The sequence below is a fragment of the Zalophus californianus genome, chromosome 10, assembly GCF_009762305.2.
Source record: "Zalophus californianus isolate mZalCal1 chromosome 10, mZalCal1.pri.v2, whole genome shotgun sequence".
In the NCBI taxonomy this organism is placed as follows: Eukaryota; Metazoa; Chordata; class Mammalia; order Carnivora; family Otariidae; genus Zalophus; species Zalophus californianus.
In genome coordinates, this window is record NC_045604.1 from 4,485,521 (window position 1) to 4,502,992 (window position 17,472).

Here is a 17,472-nt window from a genome sequence, read left to right on the forward strand (position 1 = left end):
GTCGACTCTTCAAGAAGCCTACAAGCCATTCCCCTGAGGCTTGTAGGAGAAACAAAGCAGCGAGGGGAAGTGATTTTCTCCACAAGCAAAGGCCTCAGTCTGCCACTCGTGTTGTTAAGGAGCATAAATCCCCATCAATAATCACACTGATCTTCACGTCACTTCTCAAAACATAAAATGCCTTTCAGCTCCTCACCTCATCTGACTTTCACAACAAGCTGTGAGCTACTGGGGTCATGAGGAAAGAAGCAAAGGGGATCGGGAGACCTAGTCTCTGCCGCCCACTTGCTGGTGGCTTAAGGGAGTGACTTGTCCTCAGGGCAAGTTTTGCCTTCATTTTACAAACCAGGAAGCTGAGGCCCAAGCAGGGTAAGTGACCTGTCCCTACCAACCAGCAATATCACAGCACAGACTGGAAAGAGTGAACACTTGAAGCAACAGCTTCTTTGTTACGGGGTCTGTTGTCCACGTAGAAATGATATCCGGGGGCACCTGCGGGGCTCAGTCTGTGAAGCCTCTGCCTTCAGCTCAGGTCCCAATCCTGGGGTCCTGGGATCGAGCCCCACGTCGGGCTCCCTGCTCAGCGGGAGCAGAGAGCTCTCCCTCTCCCTCTCCCTCTGCAGCTCCCCTTGCTTGTGCTCTTTCTCTCAGATAAATAAATAAAATCTTTAAGAAAGGAAGAAAGAAAAGAAAGAAAAAAAGAAAGAGAAAGAAAGCAGAAAGAAAGAAGAAAAAAGAAAGAAAGAAAGAAAGAAGAGAAAGAAGAAGGAAGGAAGGAAGAAAAGAAAGAAAGAAAGAAAGAAAGAAAGAAAGAAAGAAAGAAAGAAAGAAAGAAAGAAAGCAAGAAAGAAGAAAGAAAGAAAGAAAGAAAGAAAGAAAGAAAGAAAGAAAGAAAGAAAGAAAGAAAGAAAGAAAGAAAGAAAGAAAGAAAGAAAGAAAAAGAAAGAAAGAAAGAAAGAAAGAGAAAGAAGAAGGAAGGAAGGAAAGAAAGAGAAAGAAAGAAATGATATCCAAAGGCTGAGGTGGGCAGGACGTAGGACTCCTGAGGTGCAGAAGACAGGAAATCCATCACTGAAAAATCATTTTTATTGTTTTCTCCTTGTTATTTTTTCAGAGAAATGAATGTGTGAATGTCAATGCCTGTGGAATCAATATGGAGCAAAATGAGGGGGTGAGCATGACTCACACATGTGACTCCCCCGAACCCCAGGTCTGACAAATAACCTGAGGCCACCGAAGCATCACAGGCCCCACCTGCCAGTCACAGCTGGTAGTGAAGAAGTGTCTCATGCAGACCCACCCTCACCACTCCTAGGCACTTCGACGGGGCGAGAAGAGTAGAGGCCTAGAAGTGCGGAGTCCAGACGCCCAAAAGCGCCTCAGTTAAAATCATCTTTTCGTTGCTATCCCAAATCTACTGCTTGCAGGTTTGAAGCCATGCCTCCTAGCTCTGATGGGACACGACAAGCTGGTTTGTGCCTACAGAACCATTTCCTTCCTAAAGATTCCAATCACACCCTTTTCCACCTTGCTCTTTACCACCTGAAGAGCCCTTGGTGGAGGAGCCCCTCCCCTCAATACTTGTCTTCTCAAAGGACCGCCCCCCAACTATGCTGAAGCCTGGGGGAGGGGCTTTCCCCAAAAGAAAAAGGAGGCACTGGAAGCAAAGCAAGAGTTTCACCACAGTGCTGGCCCAAGGGCTCTGCCAGCAGCCGAGCCCATGCAGGTGGGATGAGGTAGCCCCTGCTGTTCGCCCCCCCAGGGGAACATTCACATCATGGCCCCATTGTTGGGCAGCCCATCTGCCCACTGCCTGGCTTCCAGCTGTAATCTCCCTATCTTGAGTTTTATTTCTCCTGGATTTTTAGGGGGAGAGGTTCAAGACAAGGTAAAAAATTAGTGTGTATTTTTTTATCAAATATAACCCTTTGGGAATTGTAGTGGGTGTGACTCAGCTTTACATTAGGAAGTCATAAAGCCTGCCACTGCTAACCTCATCCCATGCCACCCTCCATGGTGCAGAAGTACCAGTACAACATGATTCGGTGCTTACCCAGAGAAGGAAGAATCACTGATTCCCAAACCTCTCTGTACCACCTAACTGCTGCTTTCTGTGTAAACTCTGCTGTACTGGTTTCACTTGCTCCATTAACATTTATAGAATGTGATTTATGAACCTCAGAGAGTCTGATCCATTGCACTTTATACAACTGGATAAGCTGAAAGGAAAATGCACAGACTCATCTTGGCATTAAAAACAAAAAAGACGGTTGTCCCACTTATGCAACATCATGGTCAGATGATAATATGCAGAGGACGCACACTGGCCGAGGGGCTGGAGAGCAGGTGCACAGTCAGGGTGGACTCAGAAGCATGGTGAGGGTTGTGTCCGGAGAAATTGCATCCAGCTGTAGTAATGGAGGCCCAAATACAGCAGCCTAAGCAAAACAAAGTGTTCATTTTGTCACATACAAGAAATCAAAAGATACAAGGCACAGAGGGTGGTGATGTATTTCCACAAAGTTGTCAAGAACCTAAGTTTCCTCGAACTTATGAACCAACCATTCTTACTCGGTGACTCCCGTTCTCAAAGTTACAAGATGACTGATGAGATCTAAACCATCATATCTGTTTTCAAAACTAGCAGAAAAGATAAAAAAAGACTAAGGACAAAAGATTATGCCCTGGCATTCTGTCCACTTTCAAGGAACCTTCCCAGAAGTCCCACCTAATGACTTTTGTTTATTTTTTTAAGATTTTTATTTTTTTATTTGACAGAAAGAGAAACAGAGCATAAGCAGGGGGAGCGGGAGAGGGAGAAGCAGATTCCCTGCTGAGCAGGGAGCCCGATGTGGGGCTCAATCCCAGGACCCCGGGATCATGACCTGAGCGGAAGGCAGACGCTTAACCAACTAAGCCACCCAGGCACCCACAACTTTTGCTTAAATACCATTGGCCAGACTTTGCTTGTAACCAAACGTAAGGGCGATGAACCAGGGTTTACTTCGAGGCAGAATGGAAAAATAGATATTGAGGGGGCAAAAAGCAAATGCTTTCACAGCAATCCACAATCTGTATAAAGTCAGTGAGCTGGGTTGTGAGATCTCAGCTGAGCTCAGCACACAATGGACGTGAAATCGAGATGGTGAGGGGTATGTACAGTAGGTGTGAGCTTAGCAGGACAGCGGGAAGCATGCAGAGTCAGGTGGGAGATTAACAAAGTGAAGAGTGGTACATAATCTGGGTGGGCTCAAGTGAGACAGCCAGGGGTATGTAAAGTTCGTGCGGGTTCAGAGAGTTAAAGTTAGTGTCCCTTTGGCCAGTACAGATGAACTTTCACGAAGCCTTTAGACCCATTTTGCAGCTTTTGAGAGCATCAGTCCGTAAGAACCACTTGCACAATTAAGGGAAGTGAGAAACGCCCTGCTGTCCTCGATGGAGGCCATGCCCACCCCGCGGGCCGTGTACGCACTTTGTAATGAGGGTCTGCCTTCATCGGGACAGATGTCACATTTGTAGAGACAGGTGGTCCCTCTTGTCAGTCCCAAGCAGCCTCCACTTTGCTATCGTCCTTCTGTGGCCCAGCTTCCTCAGGTTAGCAGGCTTCATACATCACAGCAGGCAGGTTTATACACCTCAACCCAAAGCCAGAACTGCTAGCAAATTACCTTGACATGTTGATTGCTTGCCTTATCTCACCCTGGAGGCCTCCCCAGTCCGCCTTCACACCCTCAGAAACACTTCCAATTACTGCACTGGTTTATCAGGGATTGCTTTCCTGGTGTTCCCATTCTGCTCTCTACAACCTTGGTTGTCTGAGTGATCGATCTCTGAGTTGTTGCTGCATCCCTCTTAGACATGCCCCTGCTTATCTTTGCCTCTGTTCCTCGAGGATGGGATTTATTGCCACGAAGACTCGGCTTGCACCCTCTGTTGTACCATCAGCACTAATGGTCACTCGAGCCACTCTTGTGCACCTATAGGTGGCCCCTGTAAGAGAGATTTCCAGAAGCAGAATGCCAAACATAATACTTCATCAGACTTCTTGATTTACACAATGGGAGGAAATCTTTACTTAGGATTTCAAAAGACAGTAGAGAATTTCAACATTAACCAGGAATAGTGCTCTGTTGTTGATCCAGCCAATGCCAAGTTGATGACGGGAAGGAACACTGGTGTGTCACAGGATTGCAAAGCACCATCCCAAATCCTTCCCAAGGCCAGCATTCCCAGCAACCCCCCAAGTCCCTGCAGTGCAAACACTGCTACGCCTATAGTCAAGTATGACATTGTAGAGTTCAACAACTTTGAGAGCCACACCTGAAATTGCTTGATTTGGGTTAGGACTGTGGTTGATGACATGCCCTTAAAATCATAGACTCCAAGAGTTGGCATTGACTCATTGACTTAACTGCCATAAAGTCATACATTTAGAAATAAGCTCAACGTGAGTTCTTAAGAACAGTGATCTGAAAGAATCGATATTTGAGGACCCACCCTATTTTTTTTAAGATTTTATTTATTTATTTGAGAGAGAGAGAGAGAAAGTGAGAGCACGAGCTGGGAGAGGGGCAGAGAGAAGCGGACTCCCCACTGGGCAGGGAGCCCGATGATCCCAGGACCCCGGGATTGTGACCTGAGCAGAAGGCAGACAGTTAACTGACCGAGCCACCCAGGGACCCCAAGGACCCCCCCTACCTTAATTTGCATATGCCTAATGTATTCCCAGAAAATGGTTAATAGTTGATCCAGTCTCCTTTGCCGAAGAAATTATCCATGGTTATATATTCTCGACAAACCTGTGAGACAAAGTGCCAGAGCTCTGCTGGAATCAGATATTGAGTTTTGTTTTGATTTGGGTTAGTTATCTTGGATGGGAAATTCCCCTTCCTTTGATAATACCCTATTAAGTAAGTTGGGATTTCACACAGGTAAAGTTACGTCAAAAATCTAGACTCTGTGGGGAAACTGACTTTTAGAATGTTTTGTTCACTTTTAGAATGAGGAAGAAGCAATCAAAATTATCATTCATGAACCCACATCACAGGAACATGTCTGGTCTTCTTTGGAGAGGTGAGCTGACCCCAATTTCAGGCCACCACAGGAACTCAGTATAAATTTCCAACACTATGTTATAATTTATAGAAGCCTAGCTAACTCAACAACTGGCAAGAATAACAATTATTGCTCCTTGGTTACAAAATATTTCTTTTGTTCAAGCATTCTTTGAACTCTCATTCCGTATAAAACAGCTCCATCATCAAAGAGGCCATGAGAATTTTGCCAGTTGCTAGATGGTAACATGAGGTTGTTGACCGTTCCATGGTCCTCTTGTTTACTTGGCTGCTCAATGAGATGGAATCTCCCTATTGGTCAGGACTGCTGCTCATGAGGGGTCCTGAGCCAGGGTGGGAAGCCAGGCAGAAAAATAGAACAAATCTGGGAATTACAGGTAGGGGTTGGAAATGGGGAAAGCCAACAGGGCTCAGAAGCCAAATGAACAGTCAGGAATCAGATACCTCTCCGGAGTCAAGATTAACCTCTCAGGATGTTAAAGACCCAGCCAGCAGTTAGGAACCAGGAAACCCACAGGCACCAGAAGCCGGCAACATCAGATTTGGAGTCATCATCACAATGGGTTTGACACTGAGGTACCTGCTCTCAGTGGGAGAGGCTCCTCCTCCAGTTCTGTGGGGGCAATCTAGGATGTGACCCTTCTGGGTGGTGCAGGTAGAAGCAGAGGGTCCGTGTGAGAAGGGATGGAGTCGAATGACAGAGGCACATGTGTGGAATCACACTGAAAGGCACAACATAACATTTCAGTGTGGTGCTTGGGGACGGTCAAAACTGCTAGCCGGTACTTAGACACTTATGTCGTGTCAGAATTGGGGGGCACACTGGCCAGGAATAGCCATGAGGGGTCAGGGGAAAAAAATGGAAATGGAGAAATTTCACTTTGACACTGTCCCAACTCCCTCTCTGTCAGTTCCATATCTCCACCTTCTGGCACACTTCCTTGCTGGTTCTCCAGTGCCAAGCAATCCCAGGCTGCCCATCTGTGGTCCACATTCTTCTTCGGAGGCATGGCACTCATATCTCTCCATTCCTCAAAGTTGTCCAAGTTTTAAAAAAAAAAAAAGGTGCTTTTTTTTTTTTTTTAATTTAGAAGGCTTGTCACAGATGCTAAGAGGAAAGCAGGTGCACCAGAGAAAGTCTAAAGGAGATATAAATGTTGAATATGCTTTGTGCTCCTGAAGGTATTAGTACTTGAAGGGAAGAACTAATTAATATAAAAGAGCCTCTAGAGCTCTGCCCCCCAGCACTCTAGATGAATAGGGGTTAAAAAAAGTCTCTCTTCTAAAAAAGAAATCCTTAAGCATATGACTTGAGTTACAGCTTTTTAAAAAGTTGTTGGTTTTCCTTCACAAGAGAAAAAAAATCAAGGCTTCTAAGGACGCTGTCTGAAAGGGATAACTGATTCGTCTCCCTTATCTCCCTTTTAATCAAATATAGTTCTAGGAATAAACACAGACAACTTGAATTTTAATGGTTTCCCAAAAATGATACTTGGCCATATTAAAAAAAAAAAAGCAGACATTCTGTTTTCTAGGACAAGAGATAAATTATTACAGAGGCCACACAGCACAGCAGAGAAAGCTCCTATTTTCCCTCCAAGCCCCTCCTCATCCCTAGCTCATCTCCTCACAGAGACAACACTTGCAGAGTCCTTCTGAAGATTACAAATCAGGTATGTGAAGTCAATAAACAGACCCGGCACACTGATGAATACCAGCCATTGTTGAATGAGCTCGCTTACCTAAGGGACGCCCAACTGCCTCTCCTTGTAAACGCATTTCTACCTCATCCAAGGAGAGAGTGTGGCAGGAAGAGTGTTCAGGGGAAGCAGGAGAAATTCCTGCATAAGATCCAGAAAACTGGGGAACAGTCTCAGCTTGCACCAGTTGGCTGTGTGAGTCTCCGCAAGACATTTGTGTCCTCTGGGCCTCTGATTGCTCATCTGAAAAAAGAAGGATTTGAACTACACGATAACTTTGGTCACTTCTGGATCCGGGGATCTCTTATACCAATTCATGACCTTCCCGGGCAGAAGGAAGGCTGGTAAAAGGCTGCCCCTTTTAGACGGTTGCTCAGATGATCAGATGTTTGCCCAATGTACCTCTGTGGTCACCCTTCCACCTGTGGTTCCCAGACCTGACTCGCCTCTTCAGACCCTGCTCAAGAGCACAAATGGTCTTCGACCCTCAAGACCAGATGGAAACCCCTCCACTGATACTGCCCTGAGATTTAGGATAAGATGCTTAAATTATCCAGTCCTCAGTTTTCTCCTCTGCAAAAGTAGCAGAGTAATCTTCACCTCATTGAGCTGTGATTAGGATTAGATGAGACACCAAATAGGAAAATGATTTATAGGCTGGATGGCACAGTGCAAAGCGAATATAGCAGCTGCGATTATGGGTGGTTTAACACCATTGGAAGCACTCTGTGGGAAGGACCCCAAGAGGTTGGATTCCGAGTCTGGACACTGGCAGGGTCCTGCCCTTTGGGGGTTGTGTGTGCCCAGAAGAATCTGGCAGAATGGCATTGGATTTTGCTGTAATCAGACATTGTTTTTTTTGTTATCCTAACCAAGAAAGGAAGTTTGTTTAAACTTTCACTTGTAGGCAAGGGGAAGGATCTTGTTTTAATGGCCCGGAAAAAGTTTTCACACCATTAACAATATCCTACCCATCTGACCTGGGGTTTTCCTATTTCAAGAGGCAATTGTGGACTTTCAGGAAAACCACCTATTACTAGTTGTAACCAATCAATCAAGCACAGGAAGGAACTTCAGAGCTGTCCCCACAAAGCCCCACTCTTCAGCTCTGCTGGGCGTCCTGGCAACAGAACACAAGGCTCCCATAGTCACAAGGAGGCTACAAGAAAGAAAAGACACTCAGAAGCAGGTGAGCACACTGCTGGGCTCCGCAGACGTGTCCTGAGATGTTCTCTGTTTGCATGGCTGCTCAAGGCGGTAGAATCTCTTCCAGCATTCTCTCCACATTGAAGCCAAAGTGCTATTTGTTGATAAAAGGTTTTAAGCAGTTACCTCAGAACATAGCCCCATGTGTTGGGTTTTCTGAGCAGTCAGCTCTGTGGAAGCCTTAATTAGCATCTGTCTCTCTCTCTGAGTCCATCCCATCCACATGTGCAGGTCACATGCCCTTGGACAGAGCTGGTTTCATAAACAGAAGAGTAAGCAAGTACTTGCATAGTATAATTTGGGACATGTCACAATCTCTGCTGCTCAAAATATCTTCCTGGCCAAATGCCATAGTGCCCAGCATTCCCAGCATGAAACCCGCTGCGGCTAGTCCTGCCTGCCCTTCATCCTGTCCATGGGTGTCTACACAGGTGAGTCACAGCACCCCATCCAGGCCTGGCCCAGCAGCACTCTTTCGTGAGGCATCCCATGATCCTCCATTTGCAAGTGATCCCTCACTATTCTGAATTCGTGCATCGTTTATGATACATATGACTTCATGTTTACACATGTGTACTATTTCCCACTGGGCACAATCTTGAGGGTCAGTCCCTCATCGAGGTCTTATTTACCTTGGTACCACTGTCCCATCCCCAGAGTGGGCCCCTTGTAAGGAACCAGTATCTGACCCACGGACACCATGTGGGTGAGTGGGTGGTAAGCCAGCTTCACCTGGGCTGAGTTTTTGTTGTCCATCAGCTCCACATACCCCTCAACTGTCACTCTGCTTCTCAGAGTTTCATTTCCTTCCTATGAACTAAGGCCACCTGAGAGTGATAAAATGCCAGAGTTCTCCCAGCCATCATCACTAACCCACTGGCTGAGTTTACAGCACACATCGGTTCAGCAAATGCTCAACATGACCCGCATCCATTGTTGGAAGTAGCTTGACAATGTCCACACTGCAGTGAAGTTTTTAAAAAGAAAAAAAGGTAAAGAGAATAATAAGATGAGACCAAAGGAAGAGTAAACACACAGAAATAAATTCTCTATAGTCCTATTGAGTTATAAAGGTGGGGCAAGAATTCACCTTTGAGCTTCCCAGCAACCAAAGCAAAAAGATATGAAAGTAAAAGTACATTAGTTGTCCAAGAAAGGGCAACTCTTCCTGATATTAAGATCTAAGAGAAAATGATGTGGTAGGCATTGCCCAACAATGAATACACCAGAGAGTTTCATAGAATGGTTTCCTGCTGAGGGGAAGAATGAAGGGGGGGAAATCGGAGGGGGAGACGAACCATGAGAGACAATGGACTCTGAAAAACAAACTGAGGGTTCTAGAGGGGAGAGGGGTGAGGGGATGGTTAGCCTGGTGATGGGTATTAAAGAGGGCACGTTCTGCGTGGAGCACTGGGTGTTATGCACAAACAATGAGTCATGGAACACTACATCAAAAACTAATGATGTAATGTATGGTGATTAACACAAAAATAAAAAATTTAAAGAAAAAAAGAAGAATGGTTTTCTGCTTCATCCTTGCATACAAGAATGTTCCGGTGATCTAGTGCTCTACCACGACCCCAAAATCGTGGTTTCAAATGATAGCAATCCTTTAGTATTATCTCACTGGGGACTACCTGGGCTCAGCCAAGCAGTTCTGGCTCAAGTTCTCTTACAGAGCTGCAATCAGACAGTGGCTGGGTCTGGAATCATCTGGAGCCTAAGAAGTAGCTGGAGGCTAGAACAGCCGGGCCCCTTCGGATACCTGTAGGTGCTCTCTGCACGAGACTTCAGCATGGGAGTCTTAGAGCAGCCAGAGTTCTTACGTGGAAGCTCAGGTGGAAAGGGAGAGGGCCAGGCAGGCTTTCCCACCTCTCTGGAGCCGTCTCGAAACTCACATGGCATCACTTCTTCCGCAATCTGTTTACCAGATGCAAGTCACTAGGGCCAACCCACACTCAAGGGCAGGGAGATGAGCCTCCATAGTTTGATGGAAGATTGTCCAAGAATATGAGAATATGTTTTAAAGCCACCATAAATTACACAATAGAAATCTGCAACCCAATAAATGCTCTTCTTTTGAAAGCCAAAGAAGAGATAGTCTGACTTAATCAAGGGATTAAAATCTACCATATCTAGGGTTGTGCTGCCCAATATGGCAAGTAACCACTGGCATGCACGGCTATTTCAAATTATTTAAGATAAAACAAAAAAGTATAAATGCTATTCTTCAGTCTTAATTGCCACATTTCAAATATTCAGTAACCACCGGTGGCTAATGCTATCATACTTTATAGCACATTTATAGAGCATTCCCATTATTGTAGAAAGTTCTATTGGCCATTACTGATCTGGAATAATGAGAGGACTGTATATCCTTTAGCTGTCATGCTCATGCTTCTTATTAAAGCACTGGTAGGCATTGGGTAGCAGAAATGTCTGAATTTCAACATTTTACAAGAGTATGAACTGCATGAAATCTGTATTGTTAATGAAGGAGATGCCCATAGAGCTTGAAAATCAATAGGATGAAAGATAGCTTCACTTTCCTTAAAGTAACTGAAGGCCCCTAACCAAGACCCAGATTGCTGGCCACCCCACCTCCATGTGAGGGTTTCCAGAAACTGTCTCCTACAAACAGTTAAGAAAGAAAGATAAAATCTAAGCTAAAAAGTAAATCTCCTCACTCCTTCATTCAACCAGTGTTTACTGAGCAGGCATGGATGCTACTCTGTATTCTTGAGAACATTTCCAAAATAGATTTTACTAATCTCCTAGGCCCCACAAACAAACAAACAAATGTCAATAATGCACCCAAGAAATATCTACTTTAAAATGGCATAATTTTCTCATGAAGCCACCAGAGACAAATGGTTGCAAAATATACCCTTTAGTAGCTGAAAGAGTCAGCCAGCTATATATAATCATCAGCTACAAGCCAATTAAATTGAAAATACTATCTGCCAAAAATGATGATTTGGGATTTAGAAAAGTCCAAGTCAAGCCACTCTGTTTTCCAGTAAGACAGAGAGGCCATTTCTGGTTAGTGACAATAAAATTACTTCACCAGCATAGAGAATAGTTATTTTTATACTTTTCATAATAGGGGCATGTGCAGCTAGATCATACATAAATTGTTGCAAATCATTAAGAAACGAATTAAAAAGAAGCACTGGAGGAAGCAGAAGCAGAACACTGTCCCATTTTTTAAAGACTGGAATTACTATCTGATCTGTTAGGAGACCATTCTCATGAAGGCTTTCCATGGTCTAAAGCTCAGGTTGAATGGAAGCATTAGTTACTGGATCCTGAATCCCAGCTGTGCTGAATGTCTTCTGTCTGGCCTCCTCATCCCCTATGCACACCTCCGCCCCCTGCTCTGTGCCCCAGGAGACTGGCCCTGTGGACTGCATAAGTAGGCTCCCTTGCCCCTTTGTTTCTGAAACTCAGCCAATGGATGGCATTAGCAAGAGATTAGAGGATGGGAAGATAGACAGGCTAGGCTCTCTGTGCCCCCAGCTCCCTCCCTGCCAGGCCACCATGGGTTGCCTCTATTCTCCAAGCAAAGGCTACAGTTCTTGTCTCCATAGAGTTGCCCTCTCCAATGCCAGGATTCTTCAGCCCTGGGAGCTGCGATGGCTCCCAAGGTCCTATACGAAACCTTGTAGGCTTTTCTCAACCTCATTTTTCCCTTTGTGTATAATTCCTTTTATTAACCTCTCTTCAGTTTTTCAGTCTGTGTGGGCTGTTTCTAACAAGGCCTGATGCTAGCCCATTACTAGCTTTATGTACAGAGACCAAAGCAAGATCGATTCATTTATAAGATATCTTAAAGCTACTCCTGACAAATTTTTCCAACACATAATAGTGTAACATGGTTAATGATGAAATATCATACCTAAGTCCAACCTGTTCCTCATAGAAAATATCAGTCAGAAAAAAATCTAAGAAATCCAGAACTATAATTTATGAAACCCAAAACCAACACAACATTTAAGGAAGAGTCCACCAAAATAATGGTTCTATGATTTGATGGAACAATACTGTCCTTTTAAAAAAAGCAGGGCAAGGAAGACTTCAACCAGATAAAATTAATAAGAGTAAACAAATCAGCTCTCACTTGGAGCAGAACTTGAGCAGTTCTGGTTGTGAGAAGTCTTCAGAAGGCACTTTGTAATCAACAGGACTTACATGAGGAAGAAAAACCAGAATCTAATCAGTGAAGAGATTTGTTCTCCCAAAGAGAAGTGCAGTCATCCTTGACTTAAAGACAGTGCACCTGAAACTAATATAACATTTACGTTAACTATACTGGAATTAAAATAAAAGACTTTTTAAAAAGGGCATTGCAGTTGCCCTACCCTCTACCACCATGGTGCAGGGAATGAAAGTCAGGCAGATCTGCTTTCCCATCTCTCCAAATCATAATCTTCTATAAGCAGAGAAAGTGATATCTTCAATGTAGGGTAGGCATGAGGATTAAATAGAAAAATGCATGTAAAATACCAAGTACAATCTTTAATACATTAAAGTTTGTTCAACAAATGGAAATCCAAAAAGGAAACCAAAGAGTTATACCCAACACCAGTCTGAAAATCAGCACGATCAGGAAAAAAAAGATGGGAAGGAAGAGGCTGATGAAGTATCCCTGGTCTACCGTGGGTCATGTACATCTTGAGGACCTTCATAATAGATGAATTCCCTTCCCAAAGAGACCATAAGGAATAGTCACCTAAGGGAATTTTCTCGTAATCTGCCCTGGAAGAGCTTCAACATTTTTCTTCTTCCACCATCTTGTGTTTTGAGGTTAATTGACACTTTTTCCCCACTGCACTATGGTGGTCATTTCTTGTTGTCACAAACTATCCTGGAGGCCAGCAGAGGTGAAAGGGGAACTAGACTGAACTAGACAACTATTGGCAACCATGGTGCCCTTCCAGTTGGCCAGGAGTTCCCCTGGCACCTTATTCCAGAAATGTCCTGAATATGTGCCCAACTGCATCCTCTGCTTGGCTTTTTGGGACCATCTCATCTGAGTGATGAAACATTGCCTTTACCTGGGTTGGCCACATCCCAGAAGTAAGATCATCATTTTCTTACAGAAGGATTACCTTCCTTTGTATGTCATGGGTTAAGTCAGAGACACGTTACTGACTCTACTTCTAGATGGAATTCATATTTTGACAGCAATTTATAAGACAAGGAAGTACTTCAGCAGGACCCCAAGGAAGTGGGGCTGAGGACAAAGTATTTTGATAAGTGAGAGGAAGAGTGTTCCAGGGACTGAACCAATGCACTATGTTGAGAAGACCAAGGAAATCACATATGAGAGAATCCTAACGCCAATTCAGAAATTCTCCTCTATCCCTGGAGTTGGCTAACAGATCCCCAATTCTGCAATCATGGCCCAGTTTTCCCAGCTTTCCTCCTCCTGGATTTGTCATTCCATGATCCTCAAGGACAAGGTCCCAGTGGACTCCTCAATGAAATGTTGTTTGGTGAACAAAGCAAACTCAAGAAGAGATCAACATGCAGTGCACACCTGCCATGTGCAAGGCATTACACAGCACATTTCTATATATGTTATCATAATTAATCCTGATAGTAATCTCATAAATAGACAATGTAATTCCTATTTCACAAGCACAGAAGCAAAGACTCAAAAGTTCAGTAACCTTCCCAAAGTTAACTTGCAGAACTACCATGGCACTGGGTCTCCCTGTTTCCTAGCCCATTCTCTTTCCCTTCTGCTCCATGTTCATCAAGGACTCCATCCCATTATTCAGCATCTTTTCCTGCAGCTGAAACTTTTAACATCTATCCTCGCTCCATCATCAGTCCTTCATTCTGTACACAATGCTGCAAATGACTTTCAGAAAGTCATATATCCCAAGTATACAGCCTCCTCCTATTCTACAATTTACCTGATGTAACTGGGTGCTTAATAAGGACACCTGTATCATTCATCTATTGCCGCATGGTAAACCATCCCAAAGTTAGAGGCTTAAAACAACGATATATTATATCTCATGTTGCTGTGAGTCATTTGGGCCATTCTCCATTGGTCTTGCCTGAAGCACCCGCCCCCCATAAAGCCATATTTAGCTGAAGCATTAGCCAGGTACAGGGCTAAACTAGGACTGTTTGGGGTGACAGGGCCTCTCTCCCCATGTGGTATTTCAGCAGACTTCCTCACAGCATGGTTGTCTCAGGGCAGCTTCCAAGAGGACAAAGCCAGAGTGAAAGCAGTTTTCAAGCCTCTGCTTATATCACAGGTGCTGATGTCCCATTGACCAGAGTAAATCTTGTAGCCATGGCCAGAGTCATTGTGGGAGGAGGCTACTCAAAGCATTGATACCACAAGGTGTAATTCATTGAGGGTTATTACTTTAACAATGTTACCACAGTCCCCTTGTGGCCCAATGATTCACATTTCTTCCATTTGAAAAATGCACTACCCCTCTCAAACCACCAAAGATCTCATCCAGTCATTGTGCCAAACTTCCAGTCCAGGACCTCCTGATCTGTCTCGGGTCCAGATATGGGCTGAGGCTGCTGAGGTGAATTTCATCATGCAGCTTCTCGGGTGTGGCTTTTCATCATTCAGGACCCATGGACTAAAAAAATGTTATCTGCTCCAGACATATTGAGCATACAATTTTGAGAGGACATGCCCAATAGATACTCCCACTTTAAAGGGGGAGGAACATAGCCACATAGCTGTCATTGGTCCATAGCGATTTTGAAATCCAGCTGGACAAAAGTTGCAGGGCCTCCAACTCTGAATGCAGGAAATGGTTCTTGCACAGAGCTGGCTTTACTCCCTGGAGGTGCCTGGCCCTGCCCTTCTGAAATGGTCTTCCTTTGCAAAAACAAATAGCCGATGTGCGCCGCTAAGTGATTTTTCTCTGCTTGCTTCCTGCACCATTTAGTCTAAGCTGGTCACATTCTCTTATAAACCTTGTGGGCTTTCTACATACCAGGCTATGGTCCATTTCATTACACAAAAGCTATACCAACAGTTATTTTTCAGACACGCCTCTACTTTGGTCAGCATGTCAAGGAGCTATGAAAAAAGTGCCCTTAAAATTCTTAGAAGCCCTTTTGTATAGCTAAGAGAATCCAGTAGATACCATTTGAGATCTTTCTGTCGTCCTCACAAAGTCTTACAGCCACTCTTGGTTAGATCTGGATCCTGAGGTCCTTTCTTATTTTGAGAATCTTTTGCCAATTGGAGAGACTGGAAATGTAAAGTGGTTTTCTTTCCCAGCCCAGCATACCCCTGGACCCTGCATGTCAACTTAAATTCTGCTTCCGAACAGAGCAATTCTTTCTGGAGTGCATCCCTCTCTCCTCATACCCTATTAAATACAACTTTTTAAGGTAATTGACCCCTCCAGCATCCCAGATGGAAACCTTAAGCCAAACCCACAACTTCATTAGGTGCATTTTCTATCTTCCAGGTCCTTGGAGGGGGCAGTGCTGCCAGCTGGGGCTCTGCTATGTGATATGGGTTGCCCGGGATCCCTCCAGTCTCAGCCTCCTCTCGGGTCTCCGGGCTCCATCAGAAGTCGGCTTGCTGCCCTCACAGCCTCTGCCAGCCTCTCAGTCCCAGAGCCACTGCCACATAATATAAGATTTTATTACAGCAACATGTCATTTCTGGGTATCTCTGTGTAATAAATCTCCCCAAAACTTAGTGACCTAATCATTTATTACTTGTCATGATTCTGTGAGTTAGCTGGGTCACTCTTCGGCAGGTCATGTCTTGGATCACTTGTGCAGCTGCATTCGCCTGAGGGACCCTTGGGGACTGGACTCAACGGCCCTTTCCTGTTGCATGGTATTGACTTCTGGGCTTCCTCATAGCCCAGTGATCTCAGGGTTCCTGGAGGACAAGGCTCACTGAGGGTGCAAGTGTTTTTTAAGCCTCTGCCTCCATCACATCTGTGTGTGTCTCGTTGGCCAAACAAGTCATGCGGCTGAGCCCAGCGTCATCGTGGAAGAGGACTCTGTAAGGGTGTGGCTACTGGGAGGTGCAATTCGCTGGGGTTGTCGCTGTAACAAACTCCCGCAGCACCAAAATATAAGTTTTGTGTTTTTTTCCCCTGTATCTTCATTCAAGTATATAGCCCAATACCTTGTGCACTTGGGTATCTTCGGTATACACATCTGTGTAACCCAAAATGAAGAGGCACAGGATTTTGGAAATGCAAGGACCAAAAAGACTAAAAGCTACTATAGCTTTGGCGATCCAAAACACTATAAAACAAAGGTAACCATTACAAAAACCTTTTCCCCACCAACTTTCCAAAGTTCTTGTGAACCGGGTATCTTTTCTCGTTGAAGGTCTTTAGGATATCACGAATTTCAAATAAATAGCTCTAACACATCAACCTTGTTTCTGTTATGGTCAGAGGCAATTCTAGAAATAAATTCTATGTGATTTGAGAAACCCCTGATCCTAAATAACCGTTTGAACATCTGAACAATCACATAATGTCTATCCCTCAGTATTTGCACAAGAGAAAAAGAATTGAATAGAATTACTGGCATTTCAAAGCCAGTATTTGAATTTTGCTAAGATCAGACACGAGACTTGATTTGTCTTTCTCATTTGAGGAAAAGGTATACTTAGTTTTTCACTAAAATAAAGAGAATCATGAATGTGTTTTAATGGCCTCAAAGACTCTCTTTCCATGAATCATTTTCTCCAGAAGAGGTTGGGGTTTTTCATCAGTAGTGGGTAATGATGAACACATTTTGAAACTGTCTCTTGATTAATGATGTCTTGCCTTCAAGGATTGATAGGCCATAAAACTCTGTGCTAAAAGACACTTTCTTGCTTTGCTACCAATTGTGATTCTAAGGATCCGGGTATGTTTGCTCCGTTTTTCCCCTATGAAGCAGAGCATCCCTTCCAAGGGCAACAAGGGGATTCACTGAGAGCTGGACTGCGCATGCGGTGGCTTTCTGTTCTGTTTGTTTGCTTCCTTGTTATACAATTAACTTTCTGCCCCAATTTCCAGCTGTCAAATGGCAAATGATGTTCTGACCGCCATCCGGGGGAGAGGGGGACAACAGGAAGAGTTCCCAAACCTGTTCTTTGGGACCAGATGGGGTCACTAACACACTGCAAGCCGAGGGCAGGGGTAATGGACATCACAGTTGCTCTCTCACTGAGATGCCTACTACCAATTAGTCCCGATAAGTACCTGGAGCCTCCTTTGATGATGATGATAACCAGAGCCAGCCTTTATTGATCTCTCGCTGTGCTGAGCACTGTTCAAAGCACTTCACATGGATTAACGCATTTAATCCTCACCATCCTGTGAGGTAGGTGCTATGATTATCTCCAACTGATAGAGGACGGCACTGAGGGGTAAAGCAATTTGTTTATTTAGCTCTAAAAGGCAGAGCTAGGATTTGAACCCACCACCAGCTCTGTTCCTTCAAAGATACTAGTCTTGTGAATAGAATTCAAAATTCCT

The 17,472-nt window shown here is 44.4% G+C and overlaps 1 long non-coding RNA gene across 1 annotated transcript; it reads right to left on the reverse strand.

The window, feature by feature from the left end:
• Positions 1-2,185: 2,185 nt before the first annotated feature.
• LOC118356052 lies at positions 2,186-3,982 on the reverse strand. The gene is made up of 2 exons (XR_004819389.1): positions 3,473-3,982; positions 2,186-2,438 (listed from the first exon to the last, which is right to left on the reverse strand). It is a non-coding gene; the product is annotated as an uncharacterized LOC118356052 (long non-coding RNA).
• Between the last annotated feature and the right edge of the window lie 13,490 nt (positions 3,983-17,472).